The following is a 27,019-nucleotide window of genomic DNA, read 5'->3' as shown; positions in this document are numbered from 1 at the left end:
CCCCAACTTTAAATTAAATAATGATAAAACAGTAACTTTCATGAAGACGTGTATAGATTTAAATAGGGAATTACAAGATTCAGAAAAATAATCCTCGTTAGGAACCAACATTCAACGAATTTATTTGTAAGTTTCTAAAGAGGGAAACTGATATTTTATAATCATAGAAATTATTGTGTCCCAGGACCTTCCAATACCAAATATGCATTGCGTTTGCCAGAGAAAGAGAAAAGGAACCAAAAAGAATAAAAAGATCTGCTGTTACAGACCGAATTCGCGTTCTAAATACCGTAAGATCCCTGCTGAAGTCATCGCTAGCATAACATCATTTACCGTCTGCGATTCTTTAACAGCGTCAGCATTCAGCTTGACAGCTCAACCATCCAAAATTTATAAAGATTTAAGATTTACAAGGCACCAGATGGCTGAAGACAAATAAAGTCTAGGATAAAGAGACAACGAGGCGCCATACTTATCCCGTTTACAACAGTCTTGATAATCTTGAAATCTCCTAGACTCAGGTCACGTATTCAATCTGCTTAGAGCTCGTTTCTATGCCCGGATATCCCTTTATTGGTGTATCTATGTCCTTTATACAGACAACTATTGCTAAAAAGTACATCATGTCCACAATAGTGTACATTCAATATTGTATACTATCATGATCAAAGGACGCTACATTCAATATTCTCTGGATTTCACCGTTAATCGGCCTTGTGTTAAATTTTGGAGTTTCACATGGGATTGTGGGAAGGGATTGAGGATCAGTGGCCTTTCTGGTATAGGCCAAGAAAAGTGACATGAGACAAATTTCGTCTCCTAAAGAATGATGTATTCTAAAGACGACATTGGACTCTACATCCTCCGATTTAACGCGCATAAAATGAATCTGCCAGAGTGGCCTGGAGGGGAGGGCTGTCGCCAAATTAGCTACATATTTCTTCACAAAATCCAGATTGCAATTGTCTGCCGGCTCGATAAACGAGACTATAACATGATCAGAAATATTGACATGGACAGACAACCATTTCAAAACCCCGCTTTTGTCTTCCTTCTGCAATCATATAAATAATCAGTTACATGTTAGCCTAAAGAAAATACTAGACAGAGCGCGCATGTAAGCCATATATAAGATTCATATTGAAGATTCGAGGACCAACAACAATGTTGAATGGAAGGTGCAAAGCATACCAATGCATACCACTTCGTAACCAATTTGTAACTATTTCCAACAAATTTGTAAGTGTTTTGATCAGATAGTTGAAGTTTTTGTAATCGTGTAACATCTAATCATATGGCGTCCAAGGATGACAAGTAGGCAAAAAGGGGAATGGATTTCAGAGGGGAACGCCTTACAACGTAATAAATTTTAAATTAAAAAATAATGTTGGCTATGCTCAGCGGGCATATAATAGGAAACAATGAGGTGTATTGCTAAGTTACTTCATGACATGAAGGAAACCAATTAGAAAATACAGGCAAAAGTCCATCCATGTTAAAGGCTAGTGTGGTCTAGGCCGACTGTCATCCCTAGGTGATTTTGGCAGCTTAGATGCCCTTGGATTGTGGTTTCTCAAGCCAAAGGTTAAACCTATAGTCATCTCTAGAGGAATTAAACGACTTCACAAACACAAATAAAAATTATGTGGCCTATAATCAAAATAAGAAACATATCTACAAATTTGGTTAGTTTTTCTTAAAAGCGTTATAAAAGGTAGTCACTCTCTAACTATGCTTGTTGATATTATAACCCAATACAAAAATATGTGACATTTAAAAAAAATTAATAGTAATTAAAAATTCAATTTGTATCATAAACAAAATATTTGGATATATACATTTAAGTAATATTGAAATGTATTTAAAAATATATTAATACAAAAAAAAAAGAAATTAATGTGGAGAATGTAAACCATAAATAAAATATCTCAATCCTCATGTTAACTAAATTATTTCAATGTCAACAATTTACATATTATATATGATTTCAAATAATAATAATAATAATAATAATAAATGTCTATATATTATATAAAATAATTGAAAAAGTGGTGATGATGATGATGATGATGATGTCCACTAAAAACAATGTGGTTTATAAGAATTTTAAAAGGTAAGAGATTAGTATTTAGTATGTTATTTCTATGACCAAAAACAAGGGAAAGAATTGTTCCTAGATCACTATATAGTTTTGCACAGATAACAAGTCAAGAAGGTTGGTAGTGGGACAAATATTTTGGAAATGAGAATGGCTATTTGTAAAGGAAATCCAAGAAAAAGTGTTTTTCATCTTTAACTCTCTTAGTAACCCAAAGGTGACATATGCTCCAAGGTGTTTTAGCAATATACTATCGTGTGGCTTCACTTCGAAGCTCATTGCAATTAGTTCTTATCTTCACAATATTCACTTTGTTCTTGGCATTGGTCCAGAAAGATCATTCTAGCTAGCAAGAGTGATACCTTAGCTTCATTTTTCACTATAGCTTACATTTTGACCCTATTATTAAGGGTTAATTTTGAATGAAGCAGATATTTGTTGGAATTGCATGTTTAAGCTATGATATTCCATGTATTCAAGGGATTTTCAAGGGGTTGAATCTATTTATACATTGATCAATTCAATTTTAAAAATAAAAAATAAGATATATATAGATATATATATATATATATATATATATAGAGAGAGAGAGAGAGAGAGAGAGAGAGAGAGAGATGCAATCTTTGGAGGTCAAATATTTTACGTTTTTCACTCTAAAAAGGATTTGAACCTCAAGGGGCTTGATCCTTCTAGGCTCTTGCTAGATCCATGGTAAAGATGGATCTATACTGGTATTATTTAAGTTTTTGTTTATGATTAAGTACAATTTTAAACACCTACTAAGAAATGAAATTTGTAATTCATGAAAGGTGTATTCTTCATTGAATATTTCAAATTATAAGATGTTTATCTCAAGTTAGAAGATGAAACTTGTTAATATTGAACAAAAACATTTAATGAAAAATAAAGAGAGGAATTAAATGACTTCACAAAAAAATATATATACATATTCTACCTATAATCAAAATAAGAAACAAAAAATTATGCGGGCTATAATAAAAATGAGAAACATATATACATATTTGGTTAGTTTTACTTAAGAGCATTATAAAACCTAGTCTCACTCTAACTATGCTTGTTGATATTACAACCCAATACAAAAACATGTGACATTTAAAAAATATCAATAGTAATTAAAAATTCAATTTGTATCATAAAAAAATATTTGGATATATAAATTAAGTAATATTGAAATGTATTTAAAAAAAATATTAATACAAAAGAAAGAAAGAAATGTAGAGAATATAAATCATAAATAAAATATCTCAAAACTCATGTTAACTAAATTATTTCAATGTCAACAATTTACATATTCTGTATGGTTTCAAATAATAATGATAATAATAAATGTCTATATATTATATAAAATAATTGAAAAAGTGATGATGATGGTGATGGTGATGATGATGTCCACTAATAACAATGTGGTTTATAAGAATTTAAGAAAGCAAGATATTAGTATTTAGTATGTTATTTCTATGACAAAAAACAAGGGAATGAAGCCTTCTTAGATCACTTATAGTTTTGCAGACATAACAAGTCAAGAAGGTTGGTAGTGGAACAAAAGTTTTTGAAATGAAAACGGATGTCAGTAAAGGAAATCCAACAGAAAGTGTTTTTCATCTTCAACTCTTTTAGTATCGCAAAGGTGACAGATGTACCAAGGTATTTTTGGAATATACCAACGTCTGGTTTCACTTTGAAGCTCATGAGAATTTGTTCTTATCTTTGCAATATTCATTTTCTTCTTATCACTCGTTAAGACAGAAAGATAATTTTTCTTAGCAAGTGTGGTTGATCACCTCCTTATAATACCTTAGCTTCATTTTTCACTATAGCTCCTTAACATCCCACAACTTATCTTTAAATTTGAAAGTAATAGTATTTTTAATATTATCCTTATTCTCCAAAATTATCTCCTCCTTTATCCCCTAATGTTTGAGCCAAGACTAGGCGACCTTACACTAGCCTCACTTGAGCCAATGATTGAAAAATTAAATTCTTATTGTTATACCATTTCAAGTATCATTATTTTGAATTGCATGTTTAAGCTATTTTATTCGATGTATTCAAGGGATTATCAAGGGGTTGAATCTATTTATACATTGAAAAATGTAATTTAAAAAATGAAAAATATAATATAATAATGATATATATATATATATATATATATAGAGAGAGAGAGAGAGAGAGAGAGAGAGATGTGCAATCTTTGGAGCTACAATTTTTTAGGTTTTGCACTATGAAAAGGGTTTGCACCTCAAGAAGCTTGATACTTCTCGACTCTTGCTAGATTCATGGTTAACATGGATCTATACTGGTATTATTTAAGTTTGAGATTATGATTAAGTACAATTTTTAAACACCTATGAAACATGCTTTTTGTAATTCATGAAAATTGTCTTCTTTATTGAATATTTCAAATTATAAGATATTTATATCAAATTAGAAGATGAAATTTGATAATATTAATAAAAACATTTAATAAAAAATAAAGAGATTATAAATTTATAGATAATATATATTGTTTTTAGATATAATTATATTCCCAACTTATTTTTATTTATAAAAATATTTACAACGTTTATTCAAAAGTAAATAAAGTATTTATATACTTACCTATATAACCATAATAGATATAAATATTCAATGATAAAGAAATATAAAATATATATGATACATTACATTTCGTTTGAATTGCCATTAAAATGCTTAAGGTTTTAAGCAATTGTCTTATCGGTAAACCATGGCGATTTAGGAACGAACAAAAATTGGCGTATGGGGCTGTAAGTGCCACTTGGAGGAAGGGTTTTACTCAATTGAGTTGGTTTTTCTTCTCTCAATTTCAGTTTTAACCCTACTTTATTAAGCTTAATCTTAAACCTCTACCTATTACAAAACCATTTATAACCACTAGTCAACTTGTATTTGATAAAAACATTTTAATGGCTCCTTTATGCAAGCGATTGGGGACCGAAACCTTCTAATATTCCTCTAAACCTAGATTCGCTCCCATAAGCCTTTGTGCCAACGTCCAAGGGTCTATAGTCAATCCCATAGGCTTATGTGTCAGTGACTAGGGACGAGAATACCATGTTCTATGCCAACGACTGAGATCCAGAAGACCCTAACCCAGAGCAAATCTTTCGCCTATGATTTTGGACCCTTGAGCAAAATCCTTTTGTTGAACCTGTGTGAACCAAGATAAAATAGTAGAGAAGATGTGTCAAAAATATCTTGAGGTATATTTTATTTATAGGCTTTCGTGAAGGTTCACTTTGGGTTAAGACTGACCCAAGTAGTTACCCATGTGGTTAGGGGCCGACCCATTCCATAATATATATATGAATAAAATAATTCATAACTCAACTTCCACTGAACCAAATTGGGTGATCTTTAGGTCGATTTTGGTCCTATGGAAAAGAGGAATCTAATGTAATCATTATCTCGGTCATTTGGGCTGTACAAGGTGGAATTTTACCACAGTTTAAAAAATTAACATTCCCCCTCAACTAGGGAGAATTCCACCTGCCAATATTTGTCCATCGAACAATATTCCATTATGGAATCTTCGAGTGTCATCAGGTATCATGATGGATTATTTATGTCTTATAGTTGTCATGTCGTGTCCATATTAAGTGTCTCATCATCACAAATCATCATTGTACATATCGATATATCCTTTGCTTATTCCTACTTATCTCTTGATTGTTCCTTCTCATATATTGATCATTCTCAGATCTAGAAGAAGAAGATTTTATTACTGGAGGGGAGATCAAGCTACTACCCTCTATCCATCAAGTTGCTACTTGGAGTCTCTGTCAGCGGGCTACTACCCAGATCATCATTAATGATCATTAGAAAGCATATCATCACGGAGCGCATCTCAACCTAGAATCACAACGAGGAGTAATAACTTCCACCCATACCAAGAAATAGGATAAATCATCACATAGGGGAGTAAGCCCTTGACCCTAGATCACACAGAGGAGTACACCCACGACCCTAGAATTTCAACGGGGAGCTTTACCCTCAACACGGAATTTCATCAGGGAGCTTTACCCTCAAACTAGAATCCTATTTCCGATTGATCTTCCCAACAATGACTCTCAGTAGTCATGTGGTAGAACAATTGCATCATAATTGCCTTGGGTTTTACACTCAAAGAACACCCTCATATCGTTGGCCAAATGACGAGTAACATTTCCAAAAAAAACTACTTGTAGGTATGATGCCAACTGGGTATACTCTACAAAGACCAAATAGGGGAGTAAAACCCTCAACCCTATGGGTAATAGATAGGGGTAATGCACTATTTTCTAGAGTTCCCTCAACCCTAGGAGCCCTTATCCCTCAATTAGTTTAAAATAAGCTATTGAAAATTGTGGCCTCTTGTAATTCTATGCATTGCAACACTATCTAGATGTAAAAAATAAAATGTTTTTCTAATATTGGTATTTGTAATCGTAAGATTAAGGTTGCAAATGAAATGTGACTGTAAATTTGATAAGCTTATTGGAGCATAGATTATTTCACTTTACCTGACATCTGCCTTGTGTATAAAGATAATATGTAGCATGAGAATATGGAGCAGCTTTGTCTAAGGAAAACATCTATGGGCATGAAATTTCTCCAATGTGCAACATCTATCTATATATATATATATATATATATATATATGGAGAGAGAGAGAGAAAAAGAGTAGATCATAAGTATATGAAACAATTAATATATAGCAACGACATGTATGGACAAGTTCTCTACCCAAAGAATCCATAAAATCATTCAAAATTGTATGAATAACAAAACCAAAAAAATGAGCCAAAGGAAAGGGTGGATTTACCATCAGATCTAAAGTCTTTGAATAATCGAGATACAAAGATATCATTAACAAAAGAAGCATTGAAGCACCAACATAGTATCAACTTGGTGGGTAAAAGAAGATATCTTGCTTATAATGTCTTGATGGGTTAAATGTTGGGTGTGATAGGTTCATACCTGACATAAGGTTACCCCTTGTTTAAATAATTACCTGAGTTACCTACGAGCTTGGTACACTGGCCATCAATTGCAATGTTTCACTAAGAAAATATTTTGTTCTCAAAATTGCTAACTATTTATTGATGTCTGCATCTAAAATAAATAAATAAATAAAAACTAGGATAAATAGTAAATAGTGTAAAATTAAATATAAACGGAAAATACTTAGTGTGTTTACCTTGCATGCATTTTACATGTTAGAGCGAGCGATTGAAAAAAACCACCGATCTTTCATAGCTTGAGCTGTTAGTCCTCCAGTTTTTTATGTAGGTAGCTTTTCTCTTTTCTACGGGGATGATGATAGGATCATAACGCCATTCTCAATTTTTCCCATATCTCAGTTATTCTTCAGTCGTTTCAACACCATTAGTTGAAGCCATTGCATTTGATCGAGTAAAGTAGCTTATGCGGTTTATTACGGTTAAATATTTCCGATAGGTAAGAAACTTGCTTCCTAAACTTTCTTCCACGAGGAACATGGGGCAGGCTATTGTCCAGGAAACATTTTTTTTTTCCAGAAATTGATTTTTATGCAGTGGTGTGCCCACAAATATGATGTTGATCACAGGTGTTTCAGATATTTCTTATCAAACCCAGTTCTGTACATAAATAAGTGTTACATATACCAGGGCTATATGGGGAGGGTTTAAAGGGAGTCAACATTGAAGTCCAGGCTGCAGTGCATAACAGGCCAGATCATTCTTTGTTTTTTCTTCGTCGTTGTAGTCCAGAGGGATCACTTTTTCCACTCATGATGCTTTCATTCCTTATTATGTTTTGAGATCACTACAACTTTTCCTGCATGATTAGGACCAATAAGTAAAATGAATGAAATCGCTCGACCAAACGGAATCGACTTGGCTCTCCTCCGACCTTTGTCCTAGCAGCCCTTTCCTAGTGGGTCATAAAGAGGGTGTTGTTGCTATTTTTGTGCCTTGGTACAACTCTGGCATAATCATCAATAGTATATAGCTCACACACATTTCTCATCATCCTTTTGCATAAGGACCAGTTATCGAACAGCTGGTGCAAGGAAAACCAGTAATCGAACAGCTGGTGCAAGGAAAACCGTGAACTCCTGAGAGGATTAGAAAAACAAATGAGAAATAAATTAAAATGCTTTGTGCAAAGTTAACCCTTAGGCCTGTAATTCTCTGCATCACCTGTATTGTTTCGAATAATTTCCACTTGTATTATGTCTAGATATTGTATTGTGTCTGGATACTCTTGGATGTTTCAGACTCTTCATGTATTGTGTTTAGGTACTCTTGGATGTTTCAGACTCCACTTGTATTTAGAAAGAAAGGTTGCATCAAATTATGGATGAGGCAGAAGCATTTAGAGAAGAATTCTACAATAAGAGGAAGATCCTCTGTGAGACCAATAAAAGTAACAACAAAGGAAAAAAGGTGACCTGCATGTATATTTTGTAAAATATGTCTTATTTTCTATATTTTTGCATCTTTTTCCATGTGATGAGGATTAAAGAAAACACTTCTTTAAGTCAAGTTTTAACTATTTTTTGGGCTATAGATAATCATGGTATATGATTCTCAATGTATAAATCTGATACAGAGCTTCTTTTTTCATTAGTATGGTCATATTGATGAGGTGACTTTCTTTTGCATCATAATAAGTCTACACTGCCTGATTTGCAGATTGAAATTTGGCTTTCTTGTATGCAAGGCTACATAATTCCTACAATTGTAGTTGTATTCATTCATAATTCCTACAATTGCAGTTGTATTCATTTTTACAAATCCAAGTAAGAAAATAGTTGTTTCAGCTTTATATTTGAAGTGAAAATATAGTAATTTACAAACTCTCTATCTGATCAATTTGCTGGCTTTGGTCAAGCCACAATCAGCTTCATCCTGCCCCTAGGGAAATTTCATGAAATGGCCATGTTCAGTAATAAGAAAATCCAATACTCTTAATGGCTGGGTGTGGATTTTTAGGCAGCAAAATCATAGGCAGAGTTGAGTTTATTTAAGTTATAGGAACATGCCTAGAGATTTCAACAGGAGACCTTGGAACCAAAACTATGAACTACAGAAAACAATGGGAAAAATGGCTTTCCCATATACAATGGCTCATCTAAGAGCATGTCTAGAGATTCCATTTCCATAATCAAAGTAGTATGAGTTTTGAGTTCAAAGATGAGCCTACCCCTATTATTCTCAATTACTGCACTACAAGAATCCAGTGTTCGTTTTGCAAGAATCTAGTGTTCGTTCTATGTTATCCCATGGTATAAAGACTATTATAGCTATATTTTTATTAGCTTTAGTTCCGTAGTAGCTGCCTTAGTTTTTTGTTCTCCTTGTTCTCCATCATTGTTCCATTGTGGCATCGCCTTAGTTTTTTGTGTTTTTTTTGTTCTCCATACAGTATAGCTCAAGCATCCTACCATATATGCAGTGTGGCTTTAACATCCTGCCATGAGAATAAAAAATGCATCCAACATTGGAGTAATTTGTGTTTCTGAAATATGCAAAAATCTAATGAAGTCTGGTTGTGATATAGTCTTTGGCAGTGGACAAATTGGCAATGCCATGGAAACTACTTTCAACATGGGTTATCCATGTATTTAAGCATCTGAATTCTCTATACGACAGTGTGGAAGTTGACGGGTGGGGGCAGACTAAGCGTCGTGGTACCAGGAACCTTTGATAATTAATTGAATGACCCCTCGCAAACCAAACATTTAATGCTAGGAACTAGTTTATATTTTGAAAATATTAATGCAACCAATCCTTGGTATATAACCTTTATAATGAAACCAATCCTTATTATATAACTTTTATAGTATCTTCACCTCGTGAAGAGGTCAAATAAGATGAAGAGGTCAAATAAGATGAATAATATTCTTACTGGCCATAAAAATCAATGCCTCTATTTGATAGGTTAATCAATCGTATTTCATGAAATGGAAACAACAAACTTTATGTTACTTGAAAATAGATTAATGCTAAGATTAAAACTCAGTTTCTACAGTGGCATGCCGCAAGGACTAGTAAATGTAATTAAATAATTTTGTTCGATCAATAATAAATCGCATTGAAGTAACTTCATATGTAGAGTGATAAAAAAATTTGGATAAGAATGGATGACACAGGATGACCGTTGACCTCAATCAGGTAACTATATGTAAAAATGATTTGGTATTAGCCAGTGGCAACCTAGTGTAAATAAATATATAAAATATTATATATATAATTCAGAACTTGTGATTTTCTTCTATGCCTGTCACCTTGACACTCTTTTAAGAGTGACGTGGTTATTTTGCAATTAACTGTATTTCGTGGCTAAAAAATGGATAAATGGGTAAAGAGAGATCAATTTTAAAGTCTGATCCCCACTATGGAAACCTTTGAAATAATCGAACTTCAACAATCCCACCTCCAAAAGGCCATACTCTGATGTATCATCACTCAAACAATAGATGTGTTATTTATCACACATCATTTTCCTTCCCGCTAAAGAGCTTAATAACCAAGACAGTTCACACTCAAATACCTGTCACGCAATAAATTAAAAAAAATGCAAAGCGAAAAACGAAAACTTGCAAAGCGAAAAACGAAAACTTGATTCGGGTGGAAACCCAAAACATAATTGTGGGAGTTCAAAGATTCCATCAAGTACAAGTAGTAGCCATGTTCATTAATGTAGCACACATCATACTTTTGAAGAGTCCATATCTGTCTAAGGGTATAAATTTTCCCTCACTATCGCAACGGGCTAGAATCCGGTAATTGTTTTTCTAATCTCGTAGTAGGTGTTTTTGAATCAAGTTTTTGATGGTGGAAATAGATTCAGCACCATCAAGAACCATTAGGGCACCTAATATCTTAAAGTTTGACAGTTGTAACCTGGATTTATAAAAAATATTTCCATATTTTACTAAAATCTTACCAGAATTTCCATGATTTTGAGGGAAAATTTGAAGGCTAGGTAGACTATGAAACTTAAAACACACTAGTGAGGATTTATAGATTCCATCAAGTACACGTAATAGTCATATTCATTACGCAACACACATCATACTGTTGAAGAGTCCATATATGTCATTTACTGCCAAATAAAAAACAAAAACATGAATGTCATTGTACAATTTTGTTTTAATAACATTTAAAGTGGAGATAGAGAAGATTAAATTCTATACATTACTTCATTTTAATACCATTGAAGGAGAGAGTAGAGAATGATTAATTTGTAATTGTTACTTCCTTTTAAGGCCATTTAAGGGGTTCTGTGTCAAGGTAACGACAATTCAGAAACCAAAAGCCAAACAAAATGTAACAGAGTACAACCCTGAATTTTGTTAAAACACATGCTAAACATTAACAATTGTATTTTTCATACTAGATTACCCCCGAAGCAAGGGAATGAGACATTGAAGAGTATAAAGTGTGGATATATTGTAAAAGGAGAGTAGAGAGTACTTTTTAGGATAATGGGTCAATGTTTCCATTGGAAAGTATAAAGTTTGTTAAAGACAATAACAAAGAGATTTATGTATAATTAATATTGTGACATCAATTATAAGAAATATGGTTAGAGTTGTCTACAGAGGCAGAAGAATTGCTCGGATGGCCAAAAGTGGCTGGAATCCAGACAAAAAATTTCAAAAAGTATTGTAGTAGTAGCATTTTAATCATGTTTTTTTATGGTGGAAATGGATTCAGCAACATCGAAAACCTTTGGGGCCCCCACAATCTTGAATTTTGATAGTTGTAACTTGGATTTACAAAAATCCCTTCCAGATTTTATCAAAATATGGCAAGAATTTCCATGATTTTCAGGGAAAAAAAGAAGTCTGGTTAGACTACAGCGATGGTTAAATACATATTATCATGTAATCAAAATGGTGAAATTTCTAAGTGATAAGTGCTTCTAAATTCTAACATATTAATGCTTACAAATTTTCTTGTCCCTTGAATATACCAATGGATCACATTATGTAATAGTGAAATGGCTATATGTCGGTGAGCCAAAGTTTCCCCTATTACAAGAATTACATGGAGATGAAGATAGATCAGGCATGAAAACCAATATTATTCAAGCAAACGGTGTTTTTGAGAAAAAAATTATATGGATGTGCACATGTTAGTAGTGTTTCAAGTGGTCAGGGTAATAATTATTATCACTCACTTTTCGATCTTGATTACCTTACCAATTTATAATATTGCATGGGGATGATAGATGCATTGAATTCAAACTAGTGAAATGAAAATGGTTGATTCTAGCATGTTGCAAGTAACATATTGTCATGCCAAAAATCCCAATTATAAAAGTCAAGAAAACTTGTGTAAATTGCATATGATCAAGTAACATATTATCACGCCACCAATGCGAAGTCCATGATGCTTATGTAAAATATTGTCGTGAAACCAAAGTTAGCCCTAAAAGAGCATAGTATTTGTGTAGATACTGTAATATACCTCAAAGAACCATAGTCCCATAGATTTGAAAAGAGATTTCCAACCTTTTCTTGTAATACAACCACAAGTTCTTAGTACAAACACAAACCTTAGATGAATATTAAAAAGGTCATAAAGAAATATCTCAAGTCTTATTTAGTTTTCAATGGGGTATTTTGGCTGAATTAATTTTTATTTTAAATGATTTTAACTTATATCAAATCTTATATAGGAAATTAATATGTTGACCAAATACAACATTTTATTGGTTTGTTTTTGCTGAAAATGTTAATTTAGATGTAATAAACATTTGACAAATTACCAAAACATGCATGTGGCACATGAAGTTGAGACATATAGGGGAGATCAACAACTAACAATCTTTACCCTCTCTAATTGCATAATTCAGTTGTTCATTTCATACCCATCCTCAATAGTCCTAGATATTTATAATGTCTTAACATAAAATGTATACTATAACATGCATCAATGTTAGCATGAACGGAAATTTGTATAATTTTTTTGTCATTTAATATTTGGTGGGATTTTGTCTACTAATTAATAGGTTGTGTAATTTTACCAATGTTAACATGTTTTTATTCAAATTACCTTTAAGTAAACTTGGTGGCTAAAAATAATTCACTCAAAATCCTAAATAAAGAACAACAATGTTAAGCTATAGGTTTTCCCTCATGGAAAAATAAATCTAAATGTTAGTAAATTAAGTGCCACACTAACAAAATTTCAATATGATCAAAAATTTAACTGTAACATCAAAGGAAACAAAGCAAGGATCAATGACTACATTTCAGTGAGATGGAAATGAAATGTACCTACTTTGTAATATCAAATCCATCATTTTAATATGAAAATACGAAATTGATCCAGGTGGATCTTTAGACACCATGGCATGGAAACGCTCGAAAATCAAATTGATCAAAATAATGTCGAACCAGGACCATAGTGTAGATCTCATTTTCCTGATCATGGAGATGTGAACGGTTCGTCAATCTGAGTCTGGATGACGAAGTTATCGCAAAAAGTGTTTACCTTAGTTCCTTTGAAAAAGGAGGTTTTTTCATAAAAAAATGGACTTAAAGCATTTATAAGGCAAATTGCATAAGGAATCGCGGACTTAAAGCAGGCCTTTGGAACCCCCGATCAGCGATCTCCAACTAAACAGGATCAGGGGCAAGAAATCAGCGATGGCGGAGAGTTAAGTTATGTAATCGGTGATATCATCGCTTTTAATCGGCGATATCGACACTTTTAAATCGGCACTGTCGGCATCGGCGGAGCCCAAAGGCCGAGGACCAGGACTCTTGGATATCAGCGATGCGATTAGCGATTGTCGATACGGATGCTGATGGAAGGACCCCAGGCTGAAGCGATATCGATAAGTGATAAGGCACGGACCCGATGGACATTATAGGTCCAATCTTATAAAATTTTAAATCCGAACTTACATATTTTTCAATGTTTCTCAGTGTTTTACGGGTTTTTGTAATATCGTTTTAAAATGATAATAAGGCTATTTTCTTAAGGTTGTTGTGCTTGCTCATTTTTCTATACAACGTCTTCCATTATTAAGCAACAGACCTCCGATTTTGAAGTGCTCTTGTCCCAAACATGTTATAAAACACGATGGGTGACAGAGAGCCAAGGAGGGAAGAAGGGAGAGAGAGCTTGCATGCCAAAGAGTGCTTGAGAGACTGAAAGCCTATGCTAGAGTTCCGAGAGCATGGATGCAGAAAGCCGAGAGCGGTGAAATGATATTTATCAGTGGGCAAGGGTAGTATAACAGAAAGCCCAAGAGCCTGAATGCACAGAGAAACATGAAGCCAGAGTAGTGCTTCAAATGCACAGAGCCGCAGTGCTACAGAGAAACATGAAGCCAGAGTAGCGCTTCAAATCCACATAGCCACAGTGCTACAGAGAAGCATGGAAGCCAGAGGGCGCTTGAAGATTTGACAGATCGCAGAGCTGCAAATAGAGAAGTCCAACACTGTTATTCTTTTATCGATTCTTCTTTTATGATCGATTATTCGCCTTTTGGATCGATTCTTCTTCGTGTGTGTCTGATTCATCTTTTGATAAATTCTCTATGATTGATTCTTCTTGATTGCTTATTCTTCTTGCAATCAATGTTTAAGCAAGTTTCAGGACTTTGATAGTCTGATTCAGATGTCCACTTTCTTGTGCAAGCAGCCATCTTCATGAGGTTCGATGCCTTGAGAGCAATGGTTTGGTTAGCCTTAGCCGTGTGACATCTTCTTCTTCATATGGCCCGTGGTGTCAGGTATATGGTCATTGTCCATGTACTTCTTATTTTACATTATGCTGCATGGATCCTTGATTGATATTAATGCAACATCTTATTTATGATCTGCTGTCATGATTCCTTGCTTCATGTTATGAGGAATCTTCATATGATGTACTTTATGCTTTGATATCCCTTGTTGTATGTTGCTGGAATACTCTTGTTGTCATTGTGCATGTGTTTTTCTTTGACATCCCTTTTGTGCCTTGTTGGCGGGTTGCGCACCATGCATTTTTTGTGTCATACTGATAGGAGTTTTGATTGAGAGTTATAGTTGTGGAATATCTCTTAGAGCCACTCCTGCATGAGGGCCTTCTTCGTTATATGATCGAGACAGCAAACTCTTATGTACATAACTTTTATTGACAACACCTAATGCAGCATCCTACACCACCTTGATTGGGGCTCGGAGACGTAGTCCCTCCTGGACGAACTCCGTTAACAATGGCTTTTGTTGTCATGTGCTGATGATTGTTATTTTCCTCTTCCTTACAGTCTGCAGCTGTATTTGTTAATGTTCTTTTAAAAAACAATTTTAACACATCACGAAAGTAAAAGGTCTTGGAAGGGTCCTTCTTCACACTTGGACCTGGATCAAGTGGTATCAGAGCAAGTTTTAATGTTGATGTGAATTGCAGTGTGAACAATGATAGAGGATGAAAGAGCAATGTACGAGACCATGCTTAACATTTCCAAGAAAGTGGAAATTGTGTATGAAACTCTACAGAAAGAGACAGAGGAAAAGGAGCGATTGCAGCTTCAGTTGCAAGCCACAGAAGAGGCCATGGAAGAACTGAAGCAAAACAAACATAATTTTCAAACAAAGAATGATGAATTGAAGATGTGCTTACATGAAGAGAAGGAGGAGAAGCAGAATTTTCTACTACAATTGCAAGCAAAGGACGAGGGTTTGGAAAAGCCGCAGCAAGACCCATGCGAGGTGAAAAGTAGTTCTCCATCTTCATGTATGTTTCCTAATGATGATTTCGTTGTGTTTTAAAATCATACCACAGGAATTGGCTCCAAATTGCTGAAGAGAATGGGATATCAAGGAAAAGGCTTGGGCATTAATAGCCAAGGCATAGTCAATCCCATCCAAGTAGAGGAATTACCGTGTCAAGTAGGACTTGTGTATGTCAGGAAAGAAGTTGGGGAATGCACTGAGACAGTTAGCAAACCACCAACAATGGATGATGAGTAGCCCTCATCAGTTCTGTCCAAATCGAAAGACAAGGTAAAAGATGTTGATTTCCTTTCGACTTTATCTTCTGATAGTATGATGTCTATTGGAGATTTGGAGATCCTAATTACAGGGACAAAAATGAGGCTCCTTACAAGGACAAGGCACAAGGAGAAAGAACTTGGTGCTAATAACCAAGGCATTACTCAACCTTTGGAGGTTATTCATGAACCTCGATTTGCAGGCTCGAGGTACACTAAAGGAGAGTGCTAAAAGGTGTCAGATTTGTCCGAGACTTCGTCGAGAAAAGAGAACGATGGGAGAACATCCCCATCATCCCATGGCAGTTTCCATTGCAAGGAGAGAGCTGAGGCAAGCCCTCATCGCCATGTTGACATCAGAAACAAAAAAGGAAGGTATAATCACTTTCGATCTTTAAATGTTCATTTTGATCATGTTGGTAATAATGAACGAAGACAAAGGCATCGAAAAACATGCACTTTTTATGGTTTACCTAACCATTCCTTTTCCAAGTGTTGGAAAAGAATAACAGCACTTGTGAGGTGTGAAAAACCCTCTCGATAACATGAAAAGAAATAGGTTAAGAAAGTATGGAGGAAGAAAACATACTACAGTCATTGCGACAGAATTGGCCATCAGAGAGCCACTTGCTAGAAGCTCCATCCAGAGCAACGCCTTAAAGACAAAACGTTGGTGCGTGAAGCAGGAAGAGTGGTTATTCAACAAGCAAAACCACCTCAGGGAGGTGACCCATTCACATTGATCAGTGAAAAATGGTTTCTAGATATGTTGCCATTTCATGGTCATTCTTTTGTAAATCACTTGTTGCATTTTCAAATGTAAATGTGATGATGTGTTTCCATCATGTAGTCAACAACAATGATGTTTGGTCATGTTTTGAGTCGTATTTTGAGTTGCATGTTAAAACTCTAAAGAGATGTTATGTTTCCCTCACGTGTCGAAACAATAATGTTTGGCCTTATGTATGTAAATCATGCATTGTAGTGATGATGTGTTTACCATCACTTTTTGAGGCAACCATGATGAGTTGGCCTTGTTGTCATATCTGGACTATTACTTCCATCTTATTTTAAACTTGTCCACTCAATATGAGTTATAAACTCGTGGCAAGTATGGGACGTTTGGGTCTTTAGTTGGTCATGTTATTCAAAGCATGTGATTTGCAAACAATGTACTACATGGTGTATAAGTAGCAAGTGTCGGCTTGTAACTTAAGGCTCCGAGGAACAAAGGTGAAGGAGATGGAAGCGAGACCTTTTCAGGACATTTGTGATGCAGATAGGGTATAGAGAAAGGTGCAGATTACTTTTTATGCTTTTGGAGTACCAAAAGCTCCTCAGTGGGGAGGATTGATCCAGGTGGATCTTCAAACACCATGGCATGGAAATGCTCAAAAATCAAATTGATCGGAATGATGTCGAATCAGGACTAGAGTGTAGATCTAGTCTTCTTGATCATGGAGGTGTGAATGGTTCGTCAATCCGAGTCCAGATGACAAAGTTATCGCAAAACGTGTTTGCCTTAGTTCCTTTGAAAAAGGAGGTTTTTCCATAAAAAAAAATGGACTTAAAGCCTTTATAAGGCAAATCACATCAGGAATCGTGCCAAGGGCCAACTTAAGGCGGGCCCTTGGAACCCCCGATCAGCAATCTCTGACTAATCGGGATTGGGGGAAAGAAATCGGCGATGGTGGAGAGTTAAGTTATGCGATTGGCGATATTAGCGGATCGGCATCGGCGGAGCCCAAAGGCCAAGGACCAAGACTCTTGGATATCAGCGATGTGATTAGCGATTGCCGATATCGACGATCTGTGTCGACGGATGCCCAAAGGAAGGACTCTGGGCTGAAGCGATAGTGATAAGTGATGAGGCGCAGACCCGATGGGCATTATAGGTCCAATCTTATAAAATTTGAAATCCGATCTTTCATATTTTTCAATGTTTCTCAGTGTTTTATGGGTTTTTTTAATATCGTTTTAAAACGATAATAAGGCTATTTTCTTAAGGTTGTTGCGCCCACCTATTTTTCTATACAACGGCTTCCATTCTTAAGAAATAGACCTCCGATTTTGAAGTGCTCTTGTCCCAAACATGTTATAAAACACGATGGGTGACAGAGAGCCGAGGGGGGAAGAAGGGAGAGAAAGTGTGCATGCCAGAGAGTGTCCGAGAGCTCGAAAGCATGTGCTAGAGTGCCGAGAGCATGGATGCAGAAAGCCGAGAGCGGCGAAAGGCTATTTATCAGTGGGCGAGGGCAGTATAACAAAAAGCTCGAGAACACTGCGTGGAGATGCTATGTGGAGAAGGCCCGAGAGCCTGAATGCGTAGAGAAACATGAAGCCAGAGTAGTGCTTCAAATCCACAGAGTCGTAGTGCTACAGAGAAGCATGGAAGCCAGAGGGCGCTTGAAGTTCTGACAAATCGTAGAGCTACAGAGCAAGAACTCCAGCGATGTTATTCTTTTATCGACTCTTCTTTTATGATTTCTTCTCCTTTTGGATCGATTCTTCTTCATGTGTGGCTATTTCATATTTTGATCAATTCTCTGTGATTGATTCTTCTTGATCACTTATTCTTATTGCAATCGATGCTGTGAAATCGATGTTTAAGCAAGTTTCAACACTTTGATAGTCTGATTCAGATTTCCACTTTCTTGTGCAACCAACCATCTTCATGAGGATCGATGCCTTGAGAGCAATGGTTCAGGCAGCTTCAGCTGTGTGACATCTTCTTCTTCAGATGGCCCATGGTGTGAGGTATATGGTCATTGTCCATGTACTTCTTCTTTTATATTATGCTGCATGGATCCTTGATTGATATTGATGCAGGATCTTATTTATGATCTGCTGTCATGATTCCTTGCTTCATGTTATGAGGAATCTTCATATGATGTAGTTTATGCTTTGAGATCCCTTGTTGTATGTTGTGTTAGTGTTCGAATCTGCCTCAGGCTGAGGAAGGCAAAACTCAAGGCAACATCAAACCAAGCTCAGCCTCGTAGCTAGCCCTACGAGGACAGGAGAGGGCTCTCTCCGGGTCTATCTCGGCAAAAGGTCTTCAAAGGGGCTGAGATGACTCAAAATTAATATTGTGTTTAGGCTAGTAAAGAGATAGGAAAGTTTGATTTATATTTTTGAGTTTTTTGTTGGAGAAACGGGAAAACCAATTTTGGGTCCGGGGATAAGGCCAGATCTTTGCAGAATTCGAGTTGGGGTGAGGTAGGCAGTAGTCTTGATGCCTTTGATCAGGTGTATGGATGGATCAGAGTGACAAGGAGCTAAAGAGGGAAAGGGAGAACATAGATCCTCTCCAAACTGGCGAAAACATGTAAAACTAAACAAATTTAAAGGAAGAGCATTGTAAACAATGGATTCAACCTCATTTACTCATTCATTTAGTTTCAGAAGCATAAGAAGGGAATGGAATACATTAAACATGAATAAACTTACAATAAACTGAGAGATAACACCATCAAGAACTGAAAGCCACAAGAATCCCAACAGGTGCTGCAAAACCTCTGATCTTTCCTTAGGCAAAATATGAAAAATATGTACAATAGTGTGCCAAAATCTTCCCAAGAGTCCAACCCTTGCTACTGACTGAAAATTTACATCATATAGACCAAGCTAACCCATTACCTAACCTCTAGGGGTCGAGCTCCTCCTTCTAGGAGCAATTTGAACCAATTCTAAACAAGGAACTGAAATCTAGGTAGTCAAACAACTAACCCCTATATGCTAGGAAACTGATTCATTACATTAAATTTTTGCTATTTTGTGAATGAATCATCTAGAATAAGGTAAATAAGTGCCAAGTTACCTCATACACATCAAATTACATCAATTTGGGTCAAAAATCACATCAAGAAGTGAAAATGGTGAAAACTGGCCGAATTCTTGAGCTGGAGGATGAAAATTTGACCAAAAACCTCTATGCGTAGCGCCCTGATCTCTATGCATAGCGCACCTTTCAGCCTATTTTTGGGGCACTTCCCGACATCCAAATTGAGCTCATGATAGCTCGTTGGAAAGCCCTAGATGTCGACTTTCCAACCCAAGTGGAATTTTGCAATTTGGAGCTCATTTGCCCCTTCAAAACTGCATTCTCCTAGAAGTACTTCCTACTGTTGCAAAAGGTGGCAGCAAGGTGGTTTTCATGGTGTTTTTGGGCCTTTTGATCATCCAGAACTTGATGAAATGCTTCAGAAATAATTGAGCATGCATAAATTACCATGAAAAACCCAAAAATATAAAGTTTTCCTCCAGCAAGTGTCCCAATCATAAGCGAGCGCGTCGACGCGCTACTCGTATAGCTGAAAAATCTGTTTTGGGACCAAAAAATTTCAAAATGACAAAAATTTCTCCGAATTTGCTCAAATTCGGAGCGAAGACCCTCCATCATGTATCATGCCCAGCCAGCGAAGCCTCGGCCAAAATCCGGAATGGATCAGGTGTTTCACGGCGCTTCAGTGTCCTCCTGGTGTATGCAGTTCAGTGGTGCAATCTCTGTCTTGGTTGTATGATGTGTTGTTGTCTGCCTCCATGATGTTGCAAAATCTGTGTTGGCTTAAATGAGATGAAGAATGAGGATTTGGTGCTTTTTTTTCAAATGCCAAATGTGGGAGGAACTATGGGAAATAGGGCCGTGTGAATAGTGGACTGCAAGAGAGTAGGGTTTGTGTTTTTCAACATTCATACTCTTACAACTGATCTTCAAACAGCTCCAAACACTGACCAAAGATAATAGCAAGATGATTTAAACTTACAGGAGGCAAAGGAGACTGAGAGAATTTGAATTTTGAAGAGCAGTGGCAAAAATTTTGTGTTCTGGCCCAATGTGTAGCGCTCCTTATATGCGTAGCGCCAGTGTTATTTTACAAAGGCAGGGGAAGCTATATGCGTAGCGCTCCTTATATGCGTAGTGCCATTTTTCAGGAGGCTTTTGGAGGCCTTCCCGGTGTCCAAATTAGGCGCAAGATAGCTCGTTGAAAAGGTATTTGAGTCTAATTTCCAAAACAATTAGAATTTGTCAATTTGGAGTTTATTTGACTTGTCAAAAATCAAATCTCCCTAGAATGGTAAAAATGTGCCAAATGAGGCTGCCTCAAGGCAGAGTGCTGTTGCAGTGAACTTTTGAATGCCTTCCTCAACTCCAAATTGGTATCATAATATCTCATTGGAAAGATATTTTTGTCTAGTTAACCTTTGATGCATCAAGAAATTTATTTGGCCAACCAAGCTAGGAGAAAAATTGAATTTCCCAAGGTCACTTCAGAGGTGCATCAATTCTCCCGAGGCGATTGTATTTTTGACATTTCTCCAAAACCATTATACTTGTGTAAAACGTGAAGGAGGTTTTTCTTTCTTGGCATGTTGTGAACAAAAAACTCTCTCCGTTTTCCAAATTTCATCTTTTATTGCTCTGAAACATCATTTGAGTGAAACCTATCCCGATGTGTGAAACAAGGGATTTTGTCGAAATGAAGCGAAATGAAGGAGATAAGGGGCTTCTAAATTCTTGGGGAAATTTTTGGAAGTAGGGAGGGATGTTAGGAAGCAGGGGAAAGTGAAATCTCAGAGATTGAGTGAGGGTAAGGGGTCCAAAAGGGCAAAACACAGGCCTAGCCTAGAAAATTGCCAAGTTGTGGCAAGAAACTAGGGTTTGTGGAAAAATGAGGAATTTGGGAAATCTCAGTGATGGGAAGTGTTTAATAAGCTACATTAATGATAGGGGAAGGTGTATGAACATCAGGATACAAATTTTGCCGATGATTTGACCATCCAAGAGAAATTACCTCCAAAACCCTAGGAGAGGGAAATGGACCTTACCAAGGCACAACTGAAGCATGAACAAGGTGTAACATGACCCAATGGAACCTGATATGATGATAACAACCATATGAATGATGATAGACTCAGCTGAATAGTGACATAGACTAACATTTTGGCAACTTTGAAAAGAGTGAAAGAAAACCCTAGACCTAATGCCTAGTGACCAAATTTTGCTTGAAGACTCTTTGAAATGACAAAATTGACCTTGACACCTTAAAATCACTTTGTAAGAGCATATTTGATCACTGGAGGAAGGCTACAAAGGCTGACACTAACATGTTGCTGGGATACTCTTGTTGTCATTGTGCATGTGTTTTTCTTTGACATCCCTTTTGTGCCTTGTTGGCGGGATGCACACCATGCATGTTTTGTGTCATACTGATAGGAGTTTTGATTGAGAGTTCTAGTTGTGGAATATCTCTTAGAGCCACTCCTACATGAGGGCCTTCTTCCTTGTATGATCGAGACAACAAACTAGGCCTTCTTCCCTTTATGATCGAGACAGTAAACTCTTGTGTACATCACTTTTATTGACAACACCTAATGCATCGGCTTACACCACCTTGATTGGGGCCCAGAGACATAGTCCCTCCTGGACAAACTCCGTTAACAATAGCTTGTGTTTTCATGTGCTGATGATTGTTATGTTCCTCTTCCTTATAGTCTGCAGTTGTATTTGTTAATGTTCTTTTAAAAATAAATTTTAACACATCACGAAAGTAAAAGGTCTTGGAAGGGTCCTTCTTCCCACCTAGACTTGGATCAAGTGGTATCAGAGCAGGTTTTAACGTTGATGTGAATTGCAGTGTGAACAATGATAGAGGACGAAAGAGCAATGTACGAGGCCATGCTTAACATTTCCAAGAAAGTGGAAATTGTGTATGAAAATCTACAGAAAGAGACAGAGGAAAAGGAGCGATTGCAACTTCAGTTGCAAGCCACAGAAGAGGCCATGGAAGAACTAAATAAAAACAAACATAATCTTCAAACAGAGAATGATGAATTGAAGATGTGCTTACATGAAGAGGAGAAGAAGTAGAAATTGCTACTACAGCTAGAAGAAAAGGACGAGGCCTTGAAAACGCTGTAGCGAGACCCATGCGAGGTAAAAATTAATTCTCCATGTTCATGTATGTTTCCTAATGATGATTTCGCTATGTTTGAAAATCATACCACAAGAATTGGCTCCAAACTGCTGAAGATAATGGGATATGAAGGAAAATTCTTGGGCATTAATGGGAAAGGCATAGTCAATCCCATCCATGTAGAGGAATTACCATGTTGAGCAAGACTTGGGTATGTTAGGAAAGAACTTGGGGAATGCGCTGAGACAGTTAGCAAACCACCAACAACGGATGATGAGCAGCCCTCATCAATTATGTCCAAATCGAAAGAGAAGGTAAAGGATGTTGATTTCATTTCAATTTCATATTTTGATAGTATGATGTCTATTGGGGATTTTGAGATCCCGATTACAGGGACAAACATGAGGCTCCTTACAAAGACAAGGCACGAGGAGAAATAATTTGGTGCTAGTAACTAAGGCATCACTCAACCTTTGGAGGTTATCCATGAACCTCGATTTGCAGGCTCGAGGAACACTAAAGGAGAGTGCTCAAAGGTGTCAGATTCATCTGAGACTTCGTCGAGGAAAGAGAATGATGGGAAAACATCCCCATCATCCCATGGCAATTTCCATCGTAGGGAGAGAGCCGAGGCAAGTCCTTGTCACCATGCTGACCTCAGAAATAGCAAAGGAAGGTATAATCACTTTCAATCTTCAAATGTTCATTTTGATCATGTTAGTAATAATGAACGAAGACAAAGGCACCAAAAAACATGCACTTTTTGTGGTTTACCTGACCATTCCTTTTCCAAGTGTTGGAAAAGAATAGCAGCACTCGTGAGGCGTGAAAACCCCTCTCGACAACATGAAAAGAAATAGGTTAAGCAAGTATGGAGGAAGAAAACATACTACAATCATTGCGACAGAAATGGCCATCAGAGAGCCACTTGTTGGAAGCTCCACCCAAAGCAGCGCCTTAAAGACAAAACGCCGGTGTGTGAAGCAGGAAGAGCTATTATTCGATAAGCAAAGCCACCTCAGGGAGGTGACCCATTCACATTGATCAATGAAAAATGGTTTCTAGACATGTTGTCATTTCATGGTCATTCTTTTGTAAATCACTTGTTGCATTTTAAAATGTAAACGTGATGATGTGTTTCCATCACGTAGTCAGCAACAATGATGTCTGGTCATGTTTTGAGTTGTATTTTTAGTTGCATGTTAAAATTCTAAAAGAGATGTTATGTTTCCCTTACGTGTCGAAACAATAATGTTTGGCCTTATGTATGTAAATCATGCGTTGTAGTGATGATGTGTTTACCATCACTTTTTGAAGCAACCATGATAAGTTGGCCTTGTTTTCATATCTGGACTATTACATCCATCTTATTGTAAACTTGTCGACTGAGTATGAGTTATAAACTCTTGGCAAGTATGGGACGTTTGGGTTTTAGTTGGTCATGTTATTCAAAGCATTTGATTTGCAAACAATGTACTACATGTTGCAGAAGTAGCATGTGTCGACTCATCACTTAAGGCTCTGAAGAATAAAGGTGAAGAAGATGGAAGTGATAGCTTTTTAGGACATTTGTGATGCAGATAGGGTATAGGGAAAGGTGAAAATTACCTTTTATGCTTTTGGAGGACCAAAAGCTCCTCAGTGGGGAGGATTGATCTAGGTGGATCTTCAGACACCATGGCATGGAAATGCTTGAAAATCAAAGTGATTGAAATGATGTCGAACTAGGACCAGAGTGTAGATCTCATCTTCCTGATCATGGAGGTGTGAACGATTGGTCAATCCGATTCCGTATGACGAAGTTATCGCAAAAAGTGTGTTGGCTTATATGGCCCTGACCCAGGTTCGGAAGATTTATTTAGCCAAACAAATCCCGCAGCTACCGGCCATTTCGGCAACAGCCCGCGGAGCACGGACTGAGGTCTCACGTGAGGTAGCAGGGGAGGGTGCTGGAACCAAGTTTCTGCACCCTTGGGATGTCTTGATGTGGTCTGGAGGGTTTGCGTGCCATTTTATGGCTTCGTACCACTCTACTTCCATGTAGATCTGAAACAGGGCTATTTCTTAATACTTATTACTTAATGATTTGTTATAGATAAGATCTAAGTGTTATGGTCTTCAAGCAGACATTTAATAGAGATACGCAGTGCGCGCAACCAGAAAAGATATAGATTTGCATAAACTCATAACGTAAGCATAAGCATACAGATCAAACAAGAATATCAACTATAAATTAACCAGATCCACAATATTTCAGATTCAAACACAGTATTTCAAAACCAACTTATCTTAATTCAACTCTTTTACCAATACAACTAGATCTGTCCTGCGCACTCAGCTCCAGGGGTCTGCGCACACAGTTGCAGACTCTACCAGGCCTTTGCCACACAGCTGCAGAGCCTCTATCTACCCACAAAAACCCTTGACACAAACTTATAGATGCTCCAAAACTTCTTGCCTCATAAACCCATTACAATTCAGATCAATAATGCATAAAACTAACTGCCTCCTAACCATAGAGCCTTGCTCTATTTATACATTTCCATGGTCTGCAGTCCATGGGCAGACCAACTCACTTTACGTTATTTCTGGGCGGAAAACCCTTTGACTTGACTTATTACACTTCTCACTCCGCGCATCTCGCAGAATATTTACCATATTTATACCAAAATTTTGGGCTTTGAGCCCCACAATCGTTACGCGGGGCTTCTGCTACCCAACATTCCCCCAACACAATCAGTGTGACTCGTCCCAAGTCACTCAGCGGGTGCAATAATCTTCATGCGGAGGTCGGTCAACAATTTTTGCGTGTCGTGTGTGCTTTCAACAAACTCCACCACTATTCTCTATGCTTGTTCCAAGCGAGCCACTGATGTATCCGTATCACTTGCAGTTCCCTGCTTGGTATCACATACTGCCTACATGTGTGCTAACTTGCCTTCAATAGTGGTAGAGACCATGAATGCTTCATCAAGCTAGGGCTGGATGCATTCTTTAAGCACTGCCTCCTATTGCCGCATAGAGTCAACTTGTGCCTTCAGTGCCTGGGCCTCCTTAATTTTGGCCAACTGCTGCGTGATAGCAACCGTTTGTGCAGCCCCTCGGGCTGTGTCATAAGCCTGCTGCAACTCTCGCACTTCAGTTTCTACTTGTTGTATGGTTGGGTCTTCCTAGAGGGAGGTGAGCATAAATAGAGACTGATCTAATAGTCCCAAGCAACCTTGGACAACATGCTTATCAATTCCAGTCTGGCTTGAATTTCACTGTGGTGCCGTTCTCTAATTTCTGAAGGTGTGGGTAGCTGTGCCTTTAGTCTTAGCTCTGCAATTTGTAAGTTCAACTCCCACTAAGCCTTCGCGGCCTCCTACTGGGCCATACGGAATCATGTGGCCATGTGATGAATCTTGGCAGTTGTTGGGAGGTCTATGGGGATAGCTAGCTCTAGTACCTTGCTACAAGCCTCTGTCACGACCTGTTCCACTTCCTAGTAGTGTGTGACCAAGTGATCATGCTAGAGAGTGACCTGTTCCAAATTGGCTTTGTGCTATGTCAGGGTTTTGAGGGCGCGACTTCCCCTGGTACGAAGATCGTTCGTTACCCCATCTTGCAGTTGGTATAGTGTTTCTCTTGGAAGGGCAGCCAGATTCAATCCCCAACTATGCTCTTCCCCTGCGACTTCTTCTAGGACCGCGCCTGCTGGCAACGCTAAGGTGTTCATTATGTGAGTGCGCACCATCGGCTCGGCTGTGACTGTGTCCTCTGCTAGGTTGAGGATGACCCCGCCCGGGGGTCGCACCTGTAATGCCTTCAACTGCGCTCGGACCTCCCCCAACATAGTTGTATGTTCTGTGATTAGTTCTTCCTATGCACTGGTAGGGACATTGCTCACTGGCTAGCTACTATCAATAAATTCTTTCTCCAAAGCGTTCGCTGTTTTGGACTTTTTGCATGTGTGTGTTGATTCCTTACTGCACGGCCGCTTGACCTGGGTTGATTTTGT

The 27,019-nt window shown here is 37.2% G+C and overlaps 1 pseudogene; it reads right to left on the bottom strand.

The window, feature by feature from the left end:
• Positions 1 to 183: 183 nt before the first annotated feature.
• On the bottom strand, positions 184 to 26,854 carry LOC149212824 (wax ester synthase/diacylglycerol acyltransferase 11-like; annotated as a pseudogene).
• Positions 26,855 to 27,019: the final 165 nt, after the last annotated feature.

Source organism: Pinus tabuliformis, chromosome 1_1 (genome assembly GCF_031772625.1).
Source record: "Pinus tabuliformis cultivar Carrire ecotype Pingquan chromosome 1_1, CPIR1, whole genome shotgun sequence".
Taxonomy (NCBI): Eukaryota; Viridiplantae; Streptophyta; class Pinopsida; order Pinales; family Pinaceae; genus Pinus; species Pinus tabuliformis.
Note: the sequence above shows the minus strand (reverse complement) of the source record. Positions and strands in the feature narration are given on the sequence as shown.